Source organism: Cyprinus carpio, chromosome A9 (genome assembly GCF_018340385.1).
Source record: "Cyprinus carpio isolate SPL01 chromosome A9, ASM1834038v1, whole genome shotgun sequence".
Taxonomy (NCBI): Eukaryota; Metazoa; Chordata; class Actinopteri; order Cypriniformes; family Cyprinidae; genus Cyprinus; species Cyprinus carpio.
In genome coordinates, this window is record NC_056580.1 from 28,652,256 (window position 1) to 28,671,348 (window position 19,093).

The following is a 19,093-nucleotide window of genomic DNA, read 5'->3' on the forward strand; positions in this document are numbered from 1 at the left end:
GAATGATGTGAGGATCTGAACGGGTTAAAGTATGAAATCCGAAGCATCAGGATGAATTAATGTTTAACTGTTAAAATCCCTTGAGAGCAACAAAGCAGAAAATGACTAAACAGTTACTGACTTCATTGAGACTGGAATTCACTTTGAACTCGTTTAAAGTATCGCTTTTCCAAACCCTCTGAGAGCCAAACAACGCGTCTGGTTCTCAATCAACAGCGTTTAAAACTAAACCTCGCGTTACATGCAGCCACTGAAAGACAGATACAGTACATGCAGATATTACAGTACGCAGCTCTGTTTGACCCACCGATGGATTCCGCGTCGCTTCACGCTTCACAGCCATTTCCAGAACTTCTCTACAGATTTCAGAAAGCTTGTTTTTTCGTGGAAAAAGCTCTTCCAGGGCAGGAATAACAGATGGTGCAGTCACCCATAACACGATAATCCAAACTCACGGCCGGAGCAGAGCGCTACCCTCACACACACACACGCATAAACACTACAGATGGGAAGTCCGACCCATTTCCGCGAATCGGTTCTTTCGAATCGCAGCAGTGAATCAACTAATCATTTATCCTCATCCCTAACCTCGACACCACACATCACAACTCCACATTCTACAAACAAATATGTAAGCATGTAAGTAATCATTGATTTACTATAATAGTTTCTATTAATGTTTTAATTCCTATATTTTCTGATTTGTTTTTATTTTTGTTAAAGTTTTAGTCAGTTTGTTGTTTTTGTAATTTTTATTAGTTTTTTAATGTCTAACTTGTTTTAAGTTTTATTTTTTATTTTATTTTAGTACTTAAACTTAAACTAAATAAAAATGAACTAAAATAAATTAAGAATTATATTAAATAATAGAATAATAATTTAAAAATATAATATTTTATTGTATTTCAGTTGTTTACATGCTTTTTTTATAAACATATTTTTATGCTTTAAGGTTTAGCTTACACTAACATCCCTGAAACATATGTAATCATCATCATTATTGTTGTTGTAATTTCACGGATTCCAGATATACATAAAAAGGAGATTATATTTTATGTAAACTACTGCAAAAAATAAAAAGGAGCCTATTAATTAGAAGTTATAATTTAATATTAAGGTAATTTAATATTATTACATTACATATGGCATAATATTACATAAGTTAATATAATAATATTAATTTAATCACATATATGTACGCTATTTGTGTGTCATTTTAAAAGTTCAACAGCTTTTTTATGAAAGAAAAATATTAATTAAATAATTAAATATTAATATATTAAATATTATGTAAATAAATATTAATTGTTTGTATTTATGATCCATATTTAATAATTATCAAGTATAAAACATCAGATAATTTACTCAATTTTACTCTAGAAAATAATCTTAACACTATTTGTAATTTTTATCTTTTTACATAACACAAAAACACTATACGTACACACACACACACACACACGCACACACACACACACACACACAGTTAATTTAAGATTAATAGTTGATTTAAGATTAAATTACGGAGCCCCGCACATGAAGAAAAAGAAGAAAAAATAAATAAATTGTGCGCACGATTTACTAATTCGTTCCCTCAATGTACTAAAACGTGCACATGATTACTATTTCGTTCACTCGATTTATAAATTGTGCGAACGATTTAGCAAATCGAGGGAACGCAATAGTAATCGTGTGCACAATTTATTTTTATTTTTTTTGCATGTCATGTGCGGGGCTCCGTATTAAATGGTCAATTAATTGATTAACTGAAGGTTTCTATACGTTATGAATCACCATGAGTCCGAAAGACCTGCTTGACGAATCGAACGGAATCGAATCGTTTTTGCGAACTGACTCGAGAAAGGATCCGACTCAAAAGAACGAATCGTTTGGCGGATCGGACATGACTAATGAACACGCACACAGACACACACAGGGGGAGAGAGGCTGTAAGTAAAGTTAGCACAACAGGAAAAGCTGCCCAGTAGTTCCAGGAAAAGCGCCTCCACCCACAGAACCGCCGTCTAAAGAGAGTCGCGAGAAGCGCTGCGGGTCACTGTCTATCACCCGAGTGCCCTCGCTAGGGAATCACACTCAGAGGGACGAGCCCCAAACTGCTCTGGCGTGCCTTTCGCATCCGAACAAATATTTGTGCGATGACTTCATCTGTAATCGATACACGTGCGAGAGATTGTTAGAGAAACGCGAACAAATGCGATTAAAGCAGATCCTGGTGACCCGTGTCCTAATCTAGTAGCCTAGGCTATAGAGGGACTGACCTCCTGCCCTGCTGTCCGCTCAGTTGGTTCTGCTTCACGACCCAGATGTTACACGGATATAAGAAGTCTTAAGGTCTTTGACATTAATTAATCTGACCATGAACTGACCGCAACAAAATGAAAATCATTACCGCGACAGACTGAAGAGAGAGAGAGCAGCTTTATAAATCTACATAAACAACAGTCTAGTTTAACATGAGCACGACACATGGATGGAGCAAACACCCAGCCAAATATTGTTTTATATCAGCCTTGAGACCGAGTGACAAAAGGATTTGTATCAAAATATCATAGAATTTGTTTGGACACGTGGCCTTTGATGACCTTAGCATTGGTTTCTTCCTCTCTGTGACTCAGTCAAGACCCAAAAACAGACCCAAGGATATTGCAAAAAAAAAAATATATAAATAAATACATACATAAATAAATAAAATAAATACATAAAATAAAAAGGTTGTTAAGTAGAAGGTAAGTGTACACACACACACACACACACACACACACACACAGACACACATATATATATATAATATATATATATAGATATATATATATAGATATAAAATATTCTTATTAAATAAAAAAATAATATTTTATATTGTAAATTATTTTTATATTATTTTATTATTATAATTATATATTTGTAATATTAATTTGTTTGTAATATTACAATTAATTTAAAATAATAATTAATAAAAGAATGTATTTTTATTTAAATAAATAATAATATAAAATATATTCATTATTATTAATATAAAATTATATATATATAATTATATATAATTTTTTATTTTATTTAATAATTAATATATTATCTTATATATTTGTTTGTTTTAATATCAAAATTAATGTAAAATAATAGGCTAATTAATAAATTATATATTTTTTATTTAAATACATATTTATAATATCAATAATATCAATAATTTTTGCTTTTTGTAGTTTTTCAAAAAAATACATTTTTGCATTTTGATATGTTCAATACAATTTTCACATTTTTTATTACTGTAATACAGATTTTTCACATTTTTTTTTTTTTTTTTGTGATTCTCAGTGGTGTGGTTTGTCTTAAATTCTCATTAATGTCATGAATTTTTAATGCCTCATACAAAAATACTGTAATACAATATGTATCTTATTTAAATCAACATAAATTAAAAGAGAATCTGGCTTAAATGTCATTAAAATAATGTTGCAATGCAAAAACGCATCTTAACGTTCCTCAAAAATATAAATTTTCTTACACAAAATATATTTACTTTTTTTTTTTTTTTTACTTTCATTTGATGTTGGGGGTGAAAATATGATCTGCAAATGTTATGCAGATGAGATTGGTTCCACTCCCCTCGGTGACAGTTTATTAAATATGGATCATAAATAGAATGCATTTCCTGATTCTGCTCATCTGCGATCTCACTCCTCTCAGCGGTTTCACAGGCTTGCAGCATCTCTCTGCTCTCATGGAAAATTAATTCTGACCAAGCGGGTCAGTTTTTCCTAGCAGCTGTCCAAGGCTTCAGAGCAGCTCTTGTCAGACGTGGCCTCAGGACCAAACGACTATCACACACACAGATGACACTCACACACCGGCACACTGACCTCCAGTTAAACACACACAAACCCCGCATGAGGATGCCAGCTCTGCTCACTGTGATGAGCTCCACTGAAAACACTTTCAATGCACTCCATGTTAAAACAGTGGATACATTGTGAATAAAAAACCTAGTTAACATTTATCTTGTCTTTATCTGCATGTGTGGCTTGAGGCAATCCAAAACCTTTCATGACTGCAAGTCTGGGTACATACAATAAAATAAAACTCAATTAAACAAAATGCTTTATGCTTAAAAAAAAAAAAAAAAAAAAAAAAAAAAAAAAATTCTAATGATATAAAAATATACATTTTATTTAATTTAGTTTAATTTAAAATTAATGTTTAACATTAAAAAAATGCTAATGGTATAAAAAAAAAAAATCAAAATAATTTAAAAAATGTATCATCACATTAAGCATAAAAAATAACAAAAATGCTAATGATATAAAATTATATGAAAATTATATATAAAATAAATTATATAATGATATAAAAATAAAATAATGTATGCTTTACACAAAAATATTTGTTAAAGATACAAAAAAATGTTTAAAAAATATGCTAATAATGAAAAACTAAATAAAAATAATAAAATAATATATGCTTCACACATTAAAAACATTTCTTTAATGATATAAAAATAAAACAAAAATGTGTGGTTAACATAAAAATTGTTTTTAATTTGTAAATATTTTTATACTAATATATACAAATAAATGTTTGTAATATCAAAATAAAATAAATGTATTCTTAACTCAATAAAAAAAAAAACACTTGCTCACGATATAAAAGTGTAATTTAAAAATGTGCCAAACACAATAAAAAATAAATATATAAATAAATAAATAAATAACATTTGGTAATGATATAAAAATAAAATACAAAATTAATAAAATAAAAAGAAAATATGCTAAACACATTAAAAACTATTGGCAAATAATATAAAAATGTATATTAATAAATTAATATTAATGTTGAAAACAAGTCTTTTTTACACCGTTTTGCTTCTCATGTATCATGTAATGTTTTTTACTAAAAGCATCTACGTACTTAAACAAGGTACAATACTGATTTAGAATTTTTATTATTATTATTATTATTATTTTGTGATATTTGGAGGTTAAGCATTGCATTTTAAGTAACTAGTCATCTCTCTCATGTGATCTCATTGATCAGTCTTGCGGCAGCTGTTTTTCATCGTCAAACTACCTTAAAAGCCCCTTATAATGTATTAATGTGAACCAAACTGGCTCTGGCGATCAATGAGAGCACACATGGTGCCAGACGCTGTGCCCTCTGCCTCACAGATCAACGCTGGCTGGATAATGTGGAGAAAAGACCCGTCCTTGTTTACCAACCATCCAGATCTTCAAATGACGTGATGTGAGGATCCTGACCGGAGACGTTCAGTCTCTCTTCCCTGCAGTGATTACTGACAGATTCCTGCCCTGCCCTGAGAAAACCAGACCTTCTGGTGTTAAATAATAGCAGAAGGTTCAGCTCTTGATCTCACCATGAAGGTATTTCAATAGTTCACTTGCTTACATGAAAGCTGTTGTTCTTTTTCCAGCAGCAGAACTTTGTTAGAGTTTGCACCCATAAGTTTTGTGCTCCAAAATATATTAAAATAAGTGACTGCATGTGCACTGAAATCTTCACTAGCTTCATTTATCGTCATCATTTTTGCTCAAAGTCTTTTAATCAACTAGTGTTTTGGTGATTTCTAGAAGTTCACACATTATCATCACATTATGTTCACTAGTGTTGGACAACCAGTGCATACCTATGCTTATCAATTCCTACATAACATACTGTTTTTGCATTTAATTCAATGACATTTGTTCCAAATACATTTTGGGATATATTTGTGAATTGCATGCATATTTCCAACATAACTTACTGATCTGTGAAAAGTTTTAATTGCAAATCTGCTTGTGCTTTCTTCTTTTTCGAATTAAATTTTATTTAACATTTTGCATTTGATTAAATGACATTGCATATTTTAAATAAATTGCATGCATTTGTATATTGTATTGTTAATTAAATCAATGTTCAGTATAAAAATAACAATAATAAAAAAAAAAAAAAATATATATATATTTGGAGTTCAAACATTATGCACGTGTTTGACAACCAAGGGATATCTATTATTTTATCATATACAACGCCATACTGTTTGTTGTTGTGTTTTCTGTGAAATGTTTTATTTGTCAAGTCTGCTTAGGTATCTTGCATTAAAATAAATTTTGATTTGATATCTCAATGACAACAGGTCCAAAAAATACGTTTTTGGGATATACCTGTGAAATGTACATTTTTACAGCATGGATTTGTATATTGCATTGTTAATAAAATCAATGTTCAGCATTAAGGTGCCATGCATTTATAATAAGTTCAGAATCTGGAGTGCAAACGTAATGCACGTTTGACAACCAAAGCATTTCAATTGTTTTATCATTTCCAAAATAACACTGCAGTTCTGTGAAATGCTTCACTTGGAAGGTTAACTCATGCAATCTTCCTTTAAAATAGGCTAAATTTTGATTGGATTTTTTTTTTTTTTTTTTTTTTTGCATTTAATTCAAGACTTACAGTTCAAATAAAGTTTGGGAAATATGTGTAAATTGCATATTTTTAATGAAATCAATGTTCAGCTTTAAGGGCCATGCATTTACAAAACGTGCAGAATCTTCAGTTCAAACATTATGCATGTGTTTGACTACTGCTTTTTTATTTTTTGCATTAAAAAAAAACATTCAGAAAAAAACGCTTTCATAAAAACACATTTTTAATAGCTAAGATGACATTTGGTCCAGATTAATTTTGGAATATATTGTATTTGATAATTGCATTAGTATATTGTATTGTGAATTAAATCAATGTGAAATGCATTTACAAATCGTGCAGAATCTGGATTTCAAACACAACGTCTGAGAATGACTTCGTAACAGTGACATCTATTGGTAGTTATTAAAAATAGGCTATAACATAAACTTTTCAAACTGCAAATTTTCCTTCCACCTTCTGGCAACAATCATGGAAGAAAAGAGACTGACTAACAGAATCAAAGACTACAGTATTACTTTCACAGACGTCAGAAACTGCTGAATGTGCAGCAGAGAAGCTCCTCAGAGCTGTGCTCAGTACAGTATATAAATCACTTCCTCCAAAAGCACCTGAAGGAATGCAGCATGGTTCTTCTTACCTGCAACATGATGGAAGCCTCGCTATCAGATAAGAGTGAGTTAACAGACGAGCTGGAGGAGCGCAGCCTGAGTCCAGTTTCACACTGACTGAGAAACCCTGCTCTGTGCTTCACTCTTTCCATCTCTATCATCAGCCTGTGAGACAGCAAACCAGCCAATCAGAGAGCGGGGGCGGGGCGTCTACAGTGTGGACGGCGCCGAGTGAAGATACATCAAAGTAATTCACTAGAAACATTGTTTCTTTTCATGAAAGAGAACCTTCACAAACTGTTTTCAGCTCAACAGCATGGTCACTGTGAACTGCTGATGAATGGAAAGTACGGTGGAAAGACTGGAAACATTTTACAACAAGGTCCCACAGCTGATATTAACCATACATTTATTAATCTTTGTTATCGTTAGTTAAAGGTGCTGTATGTAAGATTTTGACTAATAAAGCATAAAAATACCTATATGTTTGCAGATATTTAAGAAACATGCTGAGTTAACAGACTTGTTTATCTGAAACACAATGCTACAGTCAGTTATTCTCCTTTGAAAATGTGCGTTCGGGGTGGAATGTCAGTCTTTGTTTTGGTTTGTGCCAGTTTACCCAATTGTATTTCGGCACCCCCGGTTGCCAGTTGGCGGAAAACACAGCGTATTTCATTTCATTCATCATCAAGTTCGCTCATTCCTGTTAGTGTCGTCAATCTGGCAACCTGCGTGTGCGTCAAGTCTGAGGAGGAGGGGCCGGGTTAAAAAACCCTCTCCAATATTTTGAATTTGGACTGCAATACCTAGTTCAACCACTCGGTGTCAATCCCACATACAGCACCTTTAAGGCATTTCTATAGGAATCCGCGCGATCCGATTCGTATTGAAAAGTAATACAACTGATTATTGATAGTTTATGTAAGATCTGATCTATTTAAAGCTACACTATGCAACTTTTTTGATAAAAATATCAACATATAATTAACGAGAGAGTCAAATCGTGCTTTTACCCAGATGCACTTTGATAAACCTATAATAATGATATATTTTTAGAGCGGTCGGGACGGATTACGCGGGAAATTGCGCACGGTTTTGTTTTGTAACCGCTAGAGGGCAAATAGTTACATTGTGCAGCTTTAATATGATGTAATATTAACAATATAAAGATACAACTTTTATTTTAATAATGTATTACTGGCCTAAATTTTGAAATCAGCATTAACTAATATCTGCTTTAGAAGTATTTTATTTATTTATTTATTTTTAAACATCGTTTGTTCGTCTTAACAAATGCTGTTATCTAATGTTAGGTAAAAAATGTTAGCCTAAATGCACTGTAAGTCGCTTTGGATAAAAGCATCTGCTAAATGCATAAGTTTATAAGTTTAAGTTTTAATGTTAACAAATACAAAAGTGTTACAAAAAGACTCATCAAAAATTCTTTGGTAACACTTTACAGTAAGGTTCATTAGGTAACATTCGTTTAGTTAACATGAATTTAGCATGAACATACGTCTACAGCATTTATTAATCTTGTGTTAATTTCAACATTTACTAATGCATTAAAATCAAAAGTTGTGCTCGTTAACATTAGTTTAATGCGCTGTGAATTAACATGAACTAATAATGAACCACTGTATTTTCATTAACTGACATTAACAAAGATTAATAAATACTGTAATAAATGTATTGCTCGTTGTTTGTTCGTGTCAGTTGATACATTAACTACTGGAAACTTAAAGTGTTACAAATTCTTTCTTTTGTGCTCCCCCAGAAAAAAATAACAGCATACGGGTTTGAAACGACAAGATCTTTAAAACGAATGATTGAAATAGGCCACATTTAGTTCATGCTATACTGCACAACTCATGATGACAGTGTTGAGAAATCCAATTTAATTTGATCCCACGGCTGCCAGTCACTGAGAGCTCATATTGGTAGAGACAGAGCTATATTGGTAACACTTTAGTACATGGCCAATTCTCACTATTAACTAGTTGCTTATTAGCATGCCTGTTATTAACACAATGGCTGTTTATTAGAAAGTATAAAGCACATATTCTGCATGAGCATATATACATCCCTAATCCTTTCCAATAACTAACTTAACAACTACCTTACTATTAAACGTCATGGTTTGTAAATGGCGAGAATTGCCAGAAGTGTGACTGCTGCATTAAGGTCTCTGAAAGCACCAGCTAATGCACAGTAGGACAAATTATTAATGGCATTCAATTTTTTAAAATGCAAAAAAAAAAAAAAAAAAAAAAAAGATCATCTGTGATGTTTGCTTTAGTTTTGCTGCTCCACGAATGACATTCAATGTGCTTCACATCTCAAACAGGCCAAACTCATGGATCTACAACATGTGCAATGCCAGCATATTCTGCACATTGCGCAAACTATAATTGAGTGTTTCTTCTGCGTCAGGCACTTTTACAGTATGCCACAGGCGTTGATTTTTATTAACACCAATATATTTAAACTTTTTGTTATATGAAGGTCACATCAACACTGAAACTTTTTATCATGCCTTCATGTTTTAGACTCGCTGGTTGCATCTTAGATTTTCAGACTTGGTCTTTCAGTTTTAATATACGAAAATTCACTATTTTTATAACCATGGCAATCTAATAAACATACATCGAAGCATAAATCGGTGTAGAAACAGTTTGCTGAAAAAAATTGCTGGTAAATTTCACAAAAAAAAAAAAAAAAAAAAATGGTAAGAAACATTATTTTCATGTAAAGCCTTTGTTTTGTAGTCTTTGTTTTATTTACAAGTTCGAAAAAAAATATTGTTACTGTGTAGAAATCTAGAAAAAAGAAAAAAAATAGACTGAAATAAGCAAATTATTCATTTAATCATTATTGCAACTATTTCAGTGTCTACAATATACAATAGGGTGGCTCTTACTGGGGGGTAAATCTTTTTTTTATTGGAAATGTTAACCTCTCACCCCCTCATTTGTTTCTCCACTATATGTAATGTATGCAAAAACTATATTTTTTGGGGGTATGCTCAAAGAATGTATCTTGTCAGTTCCACTAAAATGTTATCAAACAAAACTCACGATCTGAAACAGAAATGACCGTTTGTTGGTTGACGAATGACAGAACTCATCTGATGATGTGCATTTGTGTTTTGAACATGTTAGATGTCAAAAGCTCACAGGACAAGTTCCCAGCGTTGAAGAAACAGACGCTTATAGATTCAACACGCTGCATTTAATGATTTGACATGCAATCTGATCGCCTGCTGTATGCACTCGAGGGAAACGTCCTTCCACCCGACCGCTTTCACTGAACAAACGTTTATTCTGCTCTTTATGAAAGCGTCGGCGCTTCAAGTCAGTGCCGTTGTGTGCGAGTGTGGAAATACTTTGGTCGACTGCTGTAAGATCTCTGCCACTCTTTCCCAAGTTTGTGGTAAACCTGAAGAATGCTGGAATTTCTGCAGTCAGACGAGTTCAACAGAAAGCCTTCATCTGCACGGTTTTTGAGTTAGATAACGTTGATCAGATGCATTGTTTCACCAGCTCTTGTAAGCATGCATGCTATCGATACCTCCAGCCGTCTGATGTGGATTGTGATAATGATTGTTCCACATATGAGCTCAAGATCTGTGGATCTGTGCCTGGACCGTGCATTTTTTCCAAGCCTTGCTCTGTCATTATTCTGCAGCTCTAATTCTGTCCTGAAAACCTTCAGCCAAAGCAGAGCAACAAAAACGTCAGTGAGTGTGGAGCAGTGAACACAACTAACTAACTAGTGATTAATCTGTGGTACGAGGACCGAGAGTCCATCAGGAACTGGTATCGATTCCAAGATGAGATCATGAAAATCTGCGATTTGTGAATTGAAGGGCGAGTTCAGATGGAAGTTAATGACTCTTGTTGTTTATCTCAAGCCACATTTCCCCTGTAAAATGAATGTTGCAATGGAGAATAGTGCACAACTAAATGTTTATTTCCTGATGGAAAACATTAGTGTTTGTGCTGCAGCAGTAAAAAGTTTGAGGTGAATTCAGGTTTTAGCTTTTGATTCTGTGTTAAAAAAAAAAAAAAAAAAAAAACCTAGAAAAACAAAAAACTAGTATGATCTGACCCATCTTAATGGCACCTGTGCAATATAGTTGAATGTAGTTTAACAGATGCAAAAAACAGAAAACCAATCAGAATTGAGCATTTAAATATTACAGCAGGCCATCACATTTTGAATGGTGAACATTGAAAATAATGCAAATCAATAGAAAATGTTAAAACTTTTAAAATCGTAAATTTATTTAAACTCATAACTAAACCATCTAAATAACTAACTAAATAAATGATCATAAATTGTAACATTAAAATGATCTGAAAAATAAAGCTTGAATGAAAACTGCATGACAATAAAAAATAAATACATATAAATAAATAAAGCTATATATATAAAAATAAGTAAATTAAATAAATAATTTAACGTTAGCACCCCTAAAACTAAAATTAAGAAAACAATTAAAAAAAAAAACAAAATAAATAAATAAACACACAGCTTAATACATAAATAAATAGATGATAGCACCTCCAAGACTAAAATTAAATGCAAAACAAAGTTTAAATAAAGATAGCATGTAAATATATAAATAAATGGTACCACTATAAGACTGAAATTGTCTGCATGTAAATAAAAACAAAAACAAACAAATAAATAGATGATAGCACCTCCAAGACTGAAATTAAGTGCAAAACAAACTTTAAATGAAGATTGCATGGAAATACATAAATAAATAGTAGTACCACTATAAGACTAAAATCGTCTGCAAAACAAAGTCTGCATGAAGACTACAGTCCAGGCTGAATTAATTGCTTTAGATTTAGAGGTTTGAAATAAACCCTGAGCAGAATGACTGAGACAAACACTGTAGAAAGAAAACAGCCCTCGAACAGTTTGATGATTAATCATCTTCAGCGGACCGAATATCAAACAATCACCCAATGAAACACAGCAAGCGTAGAGCAACAAACAATCCCTCCTCACCAGTCTGAGATCCAGCGTTTGGCCATTTCTGAGATGCACGAGAGCGTGTCTGCTCCTTGAGCACCTTAAGAACCAGATGCTAAATGTGATATTTTCCCTCCAGTGCTATTGGGAAATCATCCCGGTGAGGAAGCGAGATCCCAATCCAAACAGCCTTCCTTCAAAGCCCTGAACTTTTGTCTTTGCATTTTTGTCTCTGGACACATTAGAGGTAAACGTCCAGTGACGGTCATCCAGCGAAACTGCCACTCAAAAGTGGAAAAGATGTCCGACGGGGGAATGCGTTTGGGGTCACCAGGGACACTTGCTAATGAGGAACAAAAGTATTAAAACAAGGTTAGAAGGACTGACCAGCATGAGGGCTGTGTCCCTAAAACAACACCTCTCGTTCACAGAGCTCATTGCATAGAAAAACTTGGCCATGGCTGCATTCACTTTATCCTGCATTAAACAGGCCTTGAAAAGCTGACTCAAAGTAAGCTGTCGACGAGTGTGCGTGAAGAGCAATGGGGGCTTTTTTTTAAAACCATGTGTACCCAGAATGCTCATCCACAAGTCAATGCATAGATGCAAATTTAAGATTTATGTATTTGAATTGCATGTAAAATCCATTTGGATTACACAGTTTTAACATAAACATGCTATTAAACTTAATGTGCTGCATATTTGCCAGTCATACATCAATGAAACCGGTCAGATTTCTGCACTTAAAAAAAATCATGCATCCATTATGTTATTATTATTATTTTTTTAATAGTCATGCATTTATTAAAATTGCTTAAAGTCAGCATTAATCTGTTTATTATGTAAAAAATTAAATCTATTCAGTTAAGCATGGGTAAAATATGGCTAACTGTGGAATAATCAATATTCAGTTAAATATGAGTTTGATACAAATTTTATTTATTGATGATAAATATATAAACCTGCTCATATGGCAAAAAAAAAAAAATTTGCAAAAAAAAAAAAAAAATATATTGTGGCCAAAATATTTATATCTATTTTATATACACATGTATCTCTTATATATATATGTAAAAAAAATATATATAATATTATCTTATAATCTCTGTGCTTAATGTATAATGACTCATTCTGTGCATTAAGTTGGTTAATTTGTTTATGTTAAGACTGTGTAATCCAAATAATATGGATCACATTAAGTTGGTTAATTTGTTTATGTTAAGACTGTGTAATCCAAATGCACGCACTTTTCTGCAATTCAAATACTCAATACCTTAAATTCAGGTCTAAATGTTTTTGGGGTGCAGATTCTGCTTCCATTTTTTTGGTTAAAGAAAAGTGAAAAATATTCCCGCTAAATATAGAGATGAAAAATACTTCAACAGTATATGACACACAAATAGTCAAATTAGCTAGGAATATTTCCATATTTAAAACTTCTTTTAAAAAAAAATCATATACTGTACTCCTGTAAAATATCCCACGGAAGAAACAACAGTGAGTAAGTTCTGACTTTTTTGGGTGAGCTGTTCTTTTAAAACCATTGCATGCTTGTCGTGCCAGCTGTTGCCATGGCGTTCTGCGGGCATCAGCCACACATCTTGGCAGTCATGTAAAACCCGAGACTCCTTCACTCTTAGAAGCACCGAGGAGTTTGGGCCAAAGTGATTGGATTTAAGAAGACCCACCAAAAAGACCCTTAAGATTGACCCCCACCATGGAGACTCGTCTACTGCAGGTTACGTGGGTTTACCAGCACTGCATCTGCTGAGTTTCTGAGGTCAGCCGCATCAAAGGCCATGCAGGGTTTATTTTCAGACACTAGATATTCACCAGCTGCTCTGAATATACTCTGCTCTGTTCTGCAACATTTTTAATTTTCATTTAAAAATAAAAACAAATAACAAAAATATTGAAAAAATGAAAACTATAATAGTATCTCAATAATACTAAAAAACAGCACTGAAGAGACTTATTACCATGAACAAGAGGAATTCACATACTGATAGAATCAGCTAGCAACCTTCCCCGAACACCATAGCAACCACTTATCAACAATCTTGAAAACTCACATTTGAAAAAACTGCTTGGCAACCCACCTTAGCTTAGCAAAACTGCTTGGCACAACACCTTAGCAACTGCTTATAGTACCACAGAGAAAAAACATGAACTAAGCACTGCTCTATCGACCATTTAGAACTACTTAGCAACTATCTAGAACACATTAGTAACTGTAAACAAACAACCAACCAACCTAACAACCAACCATAAAGAAACACCTTAGCAACCTCCCTAACAACCACAACACAAAAACCTTAGCACTGGTCTTTCAACCATTTTGAACACCTTAGCAATATCATAGCAACTATCCAGAACACATTAGTAACTGTTTAGCATGACCTTAGCAACTGCCTGGAAACACCTTAGCAACCACTCGGAATACTGTATAAGCTCGCAATTCTGAGAAATAAAGTCAGAACTGCAAGACATAGCCTCACAATTCTGTTTTTATTTTTATTTTTCAGAATTGCAAGATAAAATTTCGAAATTTTTACTTTTTTCTCAGAATTGCGAGTTTATATCTCGCAATTCTGACTTTAAAACTCGCAATTGTAAGCTAAGTCAGAATTGTGAGATATAAACACTGCAGTCTTCAAAATTGGACTTTATAACTTGCAATTGCGAGTAATATCTCACAATTCTGAAAAAGTCATAATAGTGAGATAAAAAGTCACAATTTCCTTTTTTATTTTTAATTTTTTTTATTCAGTGGGGGAAATGGACTTCCATAGGAAATGACATCTACTCCAGTAAAAATTTTTAGGGGGAGGACCCACCCACATTTATTTATTTATTTATTATTTATTTATTTTTTGTTTCCGACAGCCATGAATTCATTGGTTAAAAGGTTTGGAAACCACAACTGCATTAATTTAGTTGAGTCACACAAATGTGAACATGCTTTATTTCGTTCACATGACTGATGATCAAATACAGTAGGCAATTACGTTTAAATGTCTTTTTTACGTACAGTTATACACAGCAAAATCCCCAGTGTTAATTTAACACTCTGAGTGTGGACTCATATAAACACCGAAGCAGTGTTAAAAGTAACACTGAAGCAGTGTTAAAGTTAATGAGATAATTAGGTGAATGATTGAGTGATGATTGACCATTATTGAAGACACCTGATGTTAACAAGCAGAATCACTAAACGAGAAAATCACAATTTGCTTGTCACCATTATAGTGGTCAGTGTTTGCTTTAGTTGGGATCTTGACCCTTAAGTGGTTAACTTTAGGTTTTGTCTGGCTGTGGTAACTGAGTTAATAAACAGACAGATAACCAGAGGAAATGTGATCATGTGGTATTTATTATGATTGGGACTAATCGTCATGTAGTGACCTGAAAAATGAGTTTATTGATTACATAAACTAGGTGAAAAAAAAATACAATATCTTTCCATTTTTTGTCCTACTAATCAGAGTAGATGTTTTTAAAAAGTTACTTCTACATAAATAAAGAGTTCTTTATTTAGACACACACAGACATCAAGAATCAGCGTGAGCATCAGAAACAATGGTGAACCATCAAAAAAAGCATGTTATAAAACCAATAAAAACTCATCATTTTTGCTGTTTTTATTTGTCTTTTTAGTATCTAGTTTTGTGATGTTCAGAGTTGATCTGTTTATCTGAATATGCTATTTGTCACCGTTGTTGAGATTCATACACTGATTCTTGATGTCTGTGTGTGTATAGTAAACACAGACTCTTTCACTGTGGAACGAAAGTTGTTATAATTCAATCAAGGATACATAACTCAGCGAAAAGACTCTGAATGAATTCAGCGATTCAGGTCAAATAATGATTACGTTAAAACATAATCATCACCACCTGATGACTTTCACTCTCGGCTTATCTGTCTGTTATAAACCAGTTATATCAGCCAAACAAAATTTAATGTTAAAAAAGTCAAGGGGTCAAGATCCCAACTAAAGCAAACACTGACCACTATAATGGTGACAAGCAAATTGTGATTTTTCTTCTTTGGTGATTCTGCTTGTTAACATCAGGTGTCTTCAATAACATCAAACAATCAAACAACCAAACACCTCATTAACTTATAAAACTTAACACTGCTTCAGTGTTACTTTTAACACTACTTCAGTGTTTATATGAGTCCACACTCAGAGTGTTAAATTAACACTGGGGATTTTGCTGTGTACAAGCTCACTGCCTAAGCGAACGTTTTCTGTTGATTTGAAACGGTCAGGTCCGTCCTTTGATGTATAATTCAACCGTGCTAAATTAATAATGCTTAGCATTTGTTATTGGAGCACTGAACTGCTGTAGCGGGTGAATCGCTGGCGGGAGGGAAGAATGTCGTTTGGCAGCGACAGAGATGAGTTTAGCACACAGTCCTTCACTGCTGCTGCTGCTGCTGGCAAACGCTGAATACAACTGATGTCAATACAATATGATCCTCTCTCAGGGCCGCTTCATCACCGCCAGCAAAATAACTTTCATTTGCAAAACTTCGGTGGATTTTGCATCAACTTTTATAATAAGCTTGACAGAAAACGAAAGGAGACACACACACACACACACAAAGGTTTTATATATTTAACTAGACAAGGAAAGTTTGACAAACATTTGCCTGAAAGGTTTAAAAAGCCCTGTGGAGTTTTAACTGTAAACTTTTACGATAAAGTGTTTTTGGTGGTTGCTAGGGTGCTGCTAAAACAGTTACTAATGTGTTTGGCATGGTCGTTTAAGGTGTTCTAAATGGTTGCTAGGTTACTGCCTAAGGTATTCTATGCTGTTGCTAGGCAGTTGCTAGGGCGGTTGCTAAGGTGTTGCCAGGCAGTTGCTAGGGCGGTTGCTTATGTGTTGCTAAGCAGTTGCAAAAACGTTCTAAATGGATTGATAAGTGGTTACTATGGTGTTGAGGGAGGTTGCTAAGCTATTGCTAGGCAGATTATGTAAATAAGCCCTGTGGAGTTTGAAAACATTTACTTGTCTTTCTAGGTCGTTGCTAAGGTGTGTTTTAGGTGGTTGCTAGTGTGTTGTTAAACAGTTCCTGATGTCTTCTGCATGGTTCTACAAGCCCTGTGCAGTTCGAACTTTTTTTAAATGTCTTTCTAGGCTACAGCTAAGGTATTTTAAGTGGTTGCTAGGCAGTTGCTAGGGCTTTTGCTAAGGTGTCGCCAGGCAGTAGCAAGGGTGGGGGTGGGCTAAGGTGTTACTAATATGTTCTGGAAAGTTGCTAAAGAAAAGTGTTCCAAATGGTTTGCTAGGCCATTGCTAATGTATTCTGAGTGGTTGCTAAGGTATTACTAGGCTTTTGCTAAGGTGTTGCTACAAAGTTACCAATGTGTTCTAGATAGTTGTATAATTATATATATATATATATATATATATATATATATATATATATATATATATATATATATATATATATATTTACAGTAAATGGCACTTATTGTTTTATATTAAATAATATTTTAATATAATATTCTATATTTCATATTTTCAGAGAATCTTGAATACATTTACCTTTTCTTTCTTTTCCTTTTAAATTTATTTTATTAAGTTTAAACCACACATTTTCTTTTGCAGTGTAAAAATAATCGCACTCACAAAGAGCTTTTTTAACTCAGTCATTTCAAAGTTGAGCATTACTAGAAAAATAATTCTATAAATAAAATGCATACTGTATATTGTTACTAAAATGATACTTTTTTTGTATTATATTTAATTATATTTCCAGGCCCTATAAATCACAATTTTTCCAGCTTTTCCAAAAGCACGGGGACCCTGTAAATAAATCATCACTTCTTGTTTTAAATGCAATACTAACTTCTATACTAGACACAGTTCCCTGTTCAGATCTCATAAACTGGGAACTGTGCTGCTCAGCCATAACAAACTAAATAAGTAGGTCATCATTTAAAAGGGCAAAACAACGCAAAGACATTCAGAGTGACTTACGCTGAATCTTTCCACAAGTAACAGCTACTGGAGCCAAACAGAGGTGGTGTCCAGACAGACGCACATGAAGGACAATGAAGCACTGCTGTATGTGTTTGCGGTGTGCTCATGCGAGCGTGAAGCGTGCAGCAGCAGCATCATCATGTGTTACTGCATGCAGGGAACCCCTAAAACACACGACACACACTCTCCCCCTACACACCCCCCCCCTCACAACAACAAAGGACTGCTAATGGTTCATGTGTGACGAGGACGAAGCACTTCACTCGAGAGATTAGCAGCCAGAACAAACACAGAGCGGCCTGGACCTGAGCCACATGGGCAACACTCACAAATGATTTCTGTAGAGTTTGTATTATTGCATGTGTAAGATGATGCTCTCATAAACATACTTTAATACACAATAGTCTAATTAGCATGAAAATACACTGCACGAAAATTATTTATTTTGTGTTGAACAGTACTTGTCAGCATTACTCACTGACCTCACCACATAAAGACATCATACTTTTGCAATTAATTGCAGTGCTTTCTGCAAAATTATATATATATATATATGTTATATTTACATATATCAATAAATATACACATATGTATTAATATATAATATTTATATAGTATAATATATTTTATGCTAAGTGTGCAATTGTTTACATAATTTAAAGTTGTATTTACATGTATTACATTTATTATATATTTAAAATAAATTATAGTGATATACAGTACTACATTTACACACACACACACACACACACACACACACACACACACACACACATATAAATATGTATATATACATATACAGTTTATGCTTTGTGTGCAGTTATTTACACATTTTAAAGTAACATTTACACACATAGTATTTATATAATGTATTTTGGAAATTATTTGCAATGTTATTTTAGCTTTTTTAAATGTATTTTATTTTGAGCTTACTCTAAGTATATTGCTACAGTACATGATATTCAAAAATAAAATATGTGTATAATTTATTTGTTAATTATAATTGATACACACACACACACACACACACACACACACACACACACACACACACACATA

The 19,093-nt window shown here is 33.2% G+C and overlaps 1 protein-coding gene across 4 annotated transcripts in view; it reads right to left on the reverse strand.

The window, feature by feature from the left end:
* The window catches only part of LOC109096122 (E3 ubiquitin-protein ligase Midline-1-like), a 41,892-nt gene extending 23,720 nt beyond the window's left edge, over positions 1–18,172 (reverse strand). The window contains exon 1 of one of the 4 annotated variants that reach the window (XM_019109801.2): positions 18,032–18,172. The gene's annotated coding sequence lies outside the window, so the exon portion shown is untranslated. Of the gene's footprint in view, positions 1–307; positions 514–7,078; positions 7,198–12,074; positions 12,208–18,031 lie in introns of those variants that run through there. The other 3 variants (XM_042764374.1, XM_042764373.1, XM_042764372.1) reach the window with 3 other exon arrangements.
* Positions 18,173–19,093: the final 921 nt, after the last annotated feature.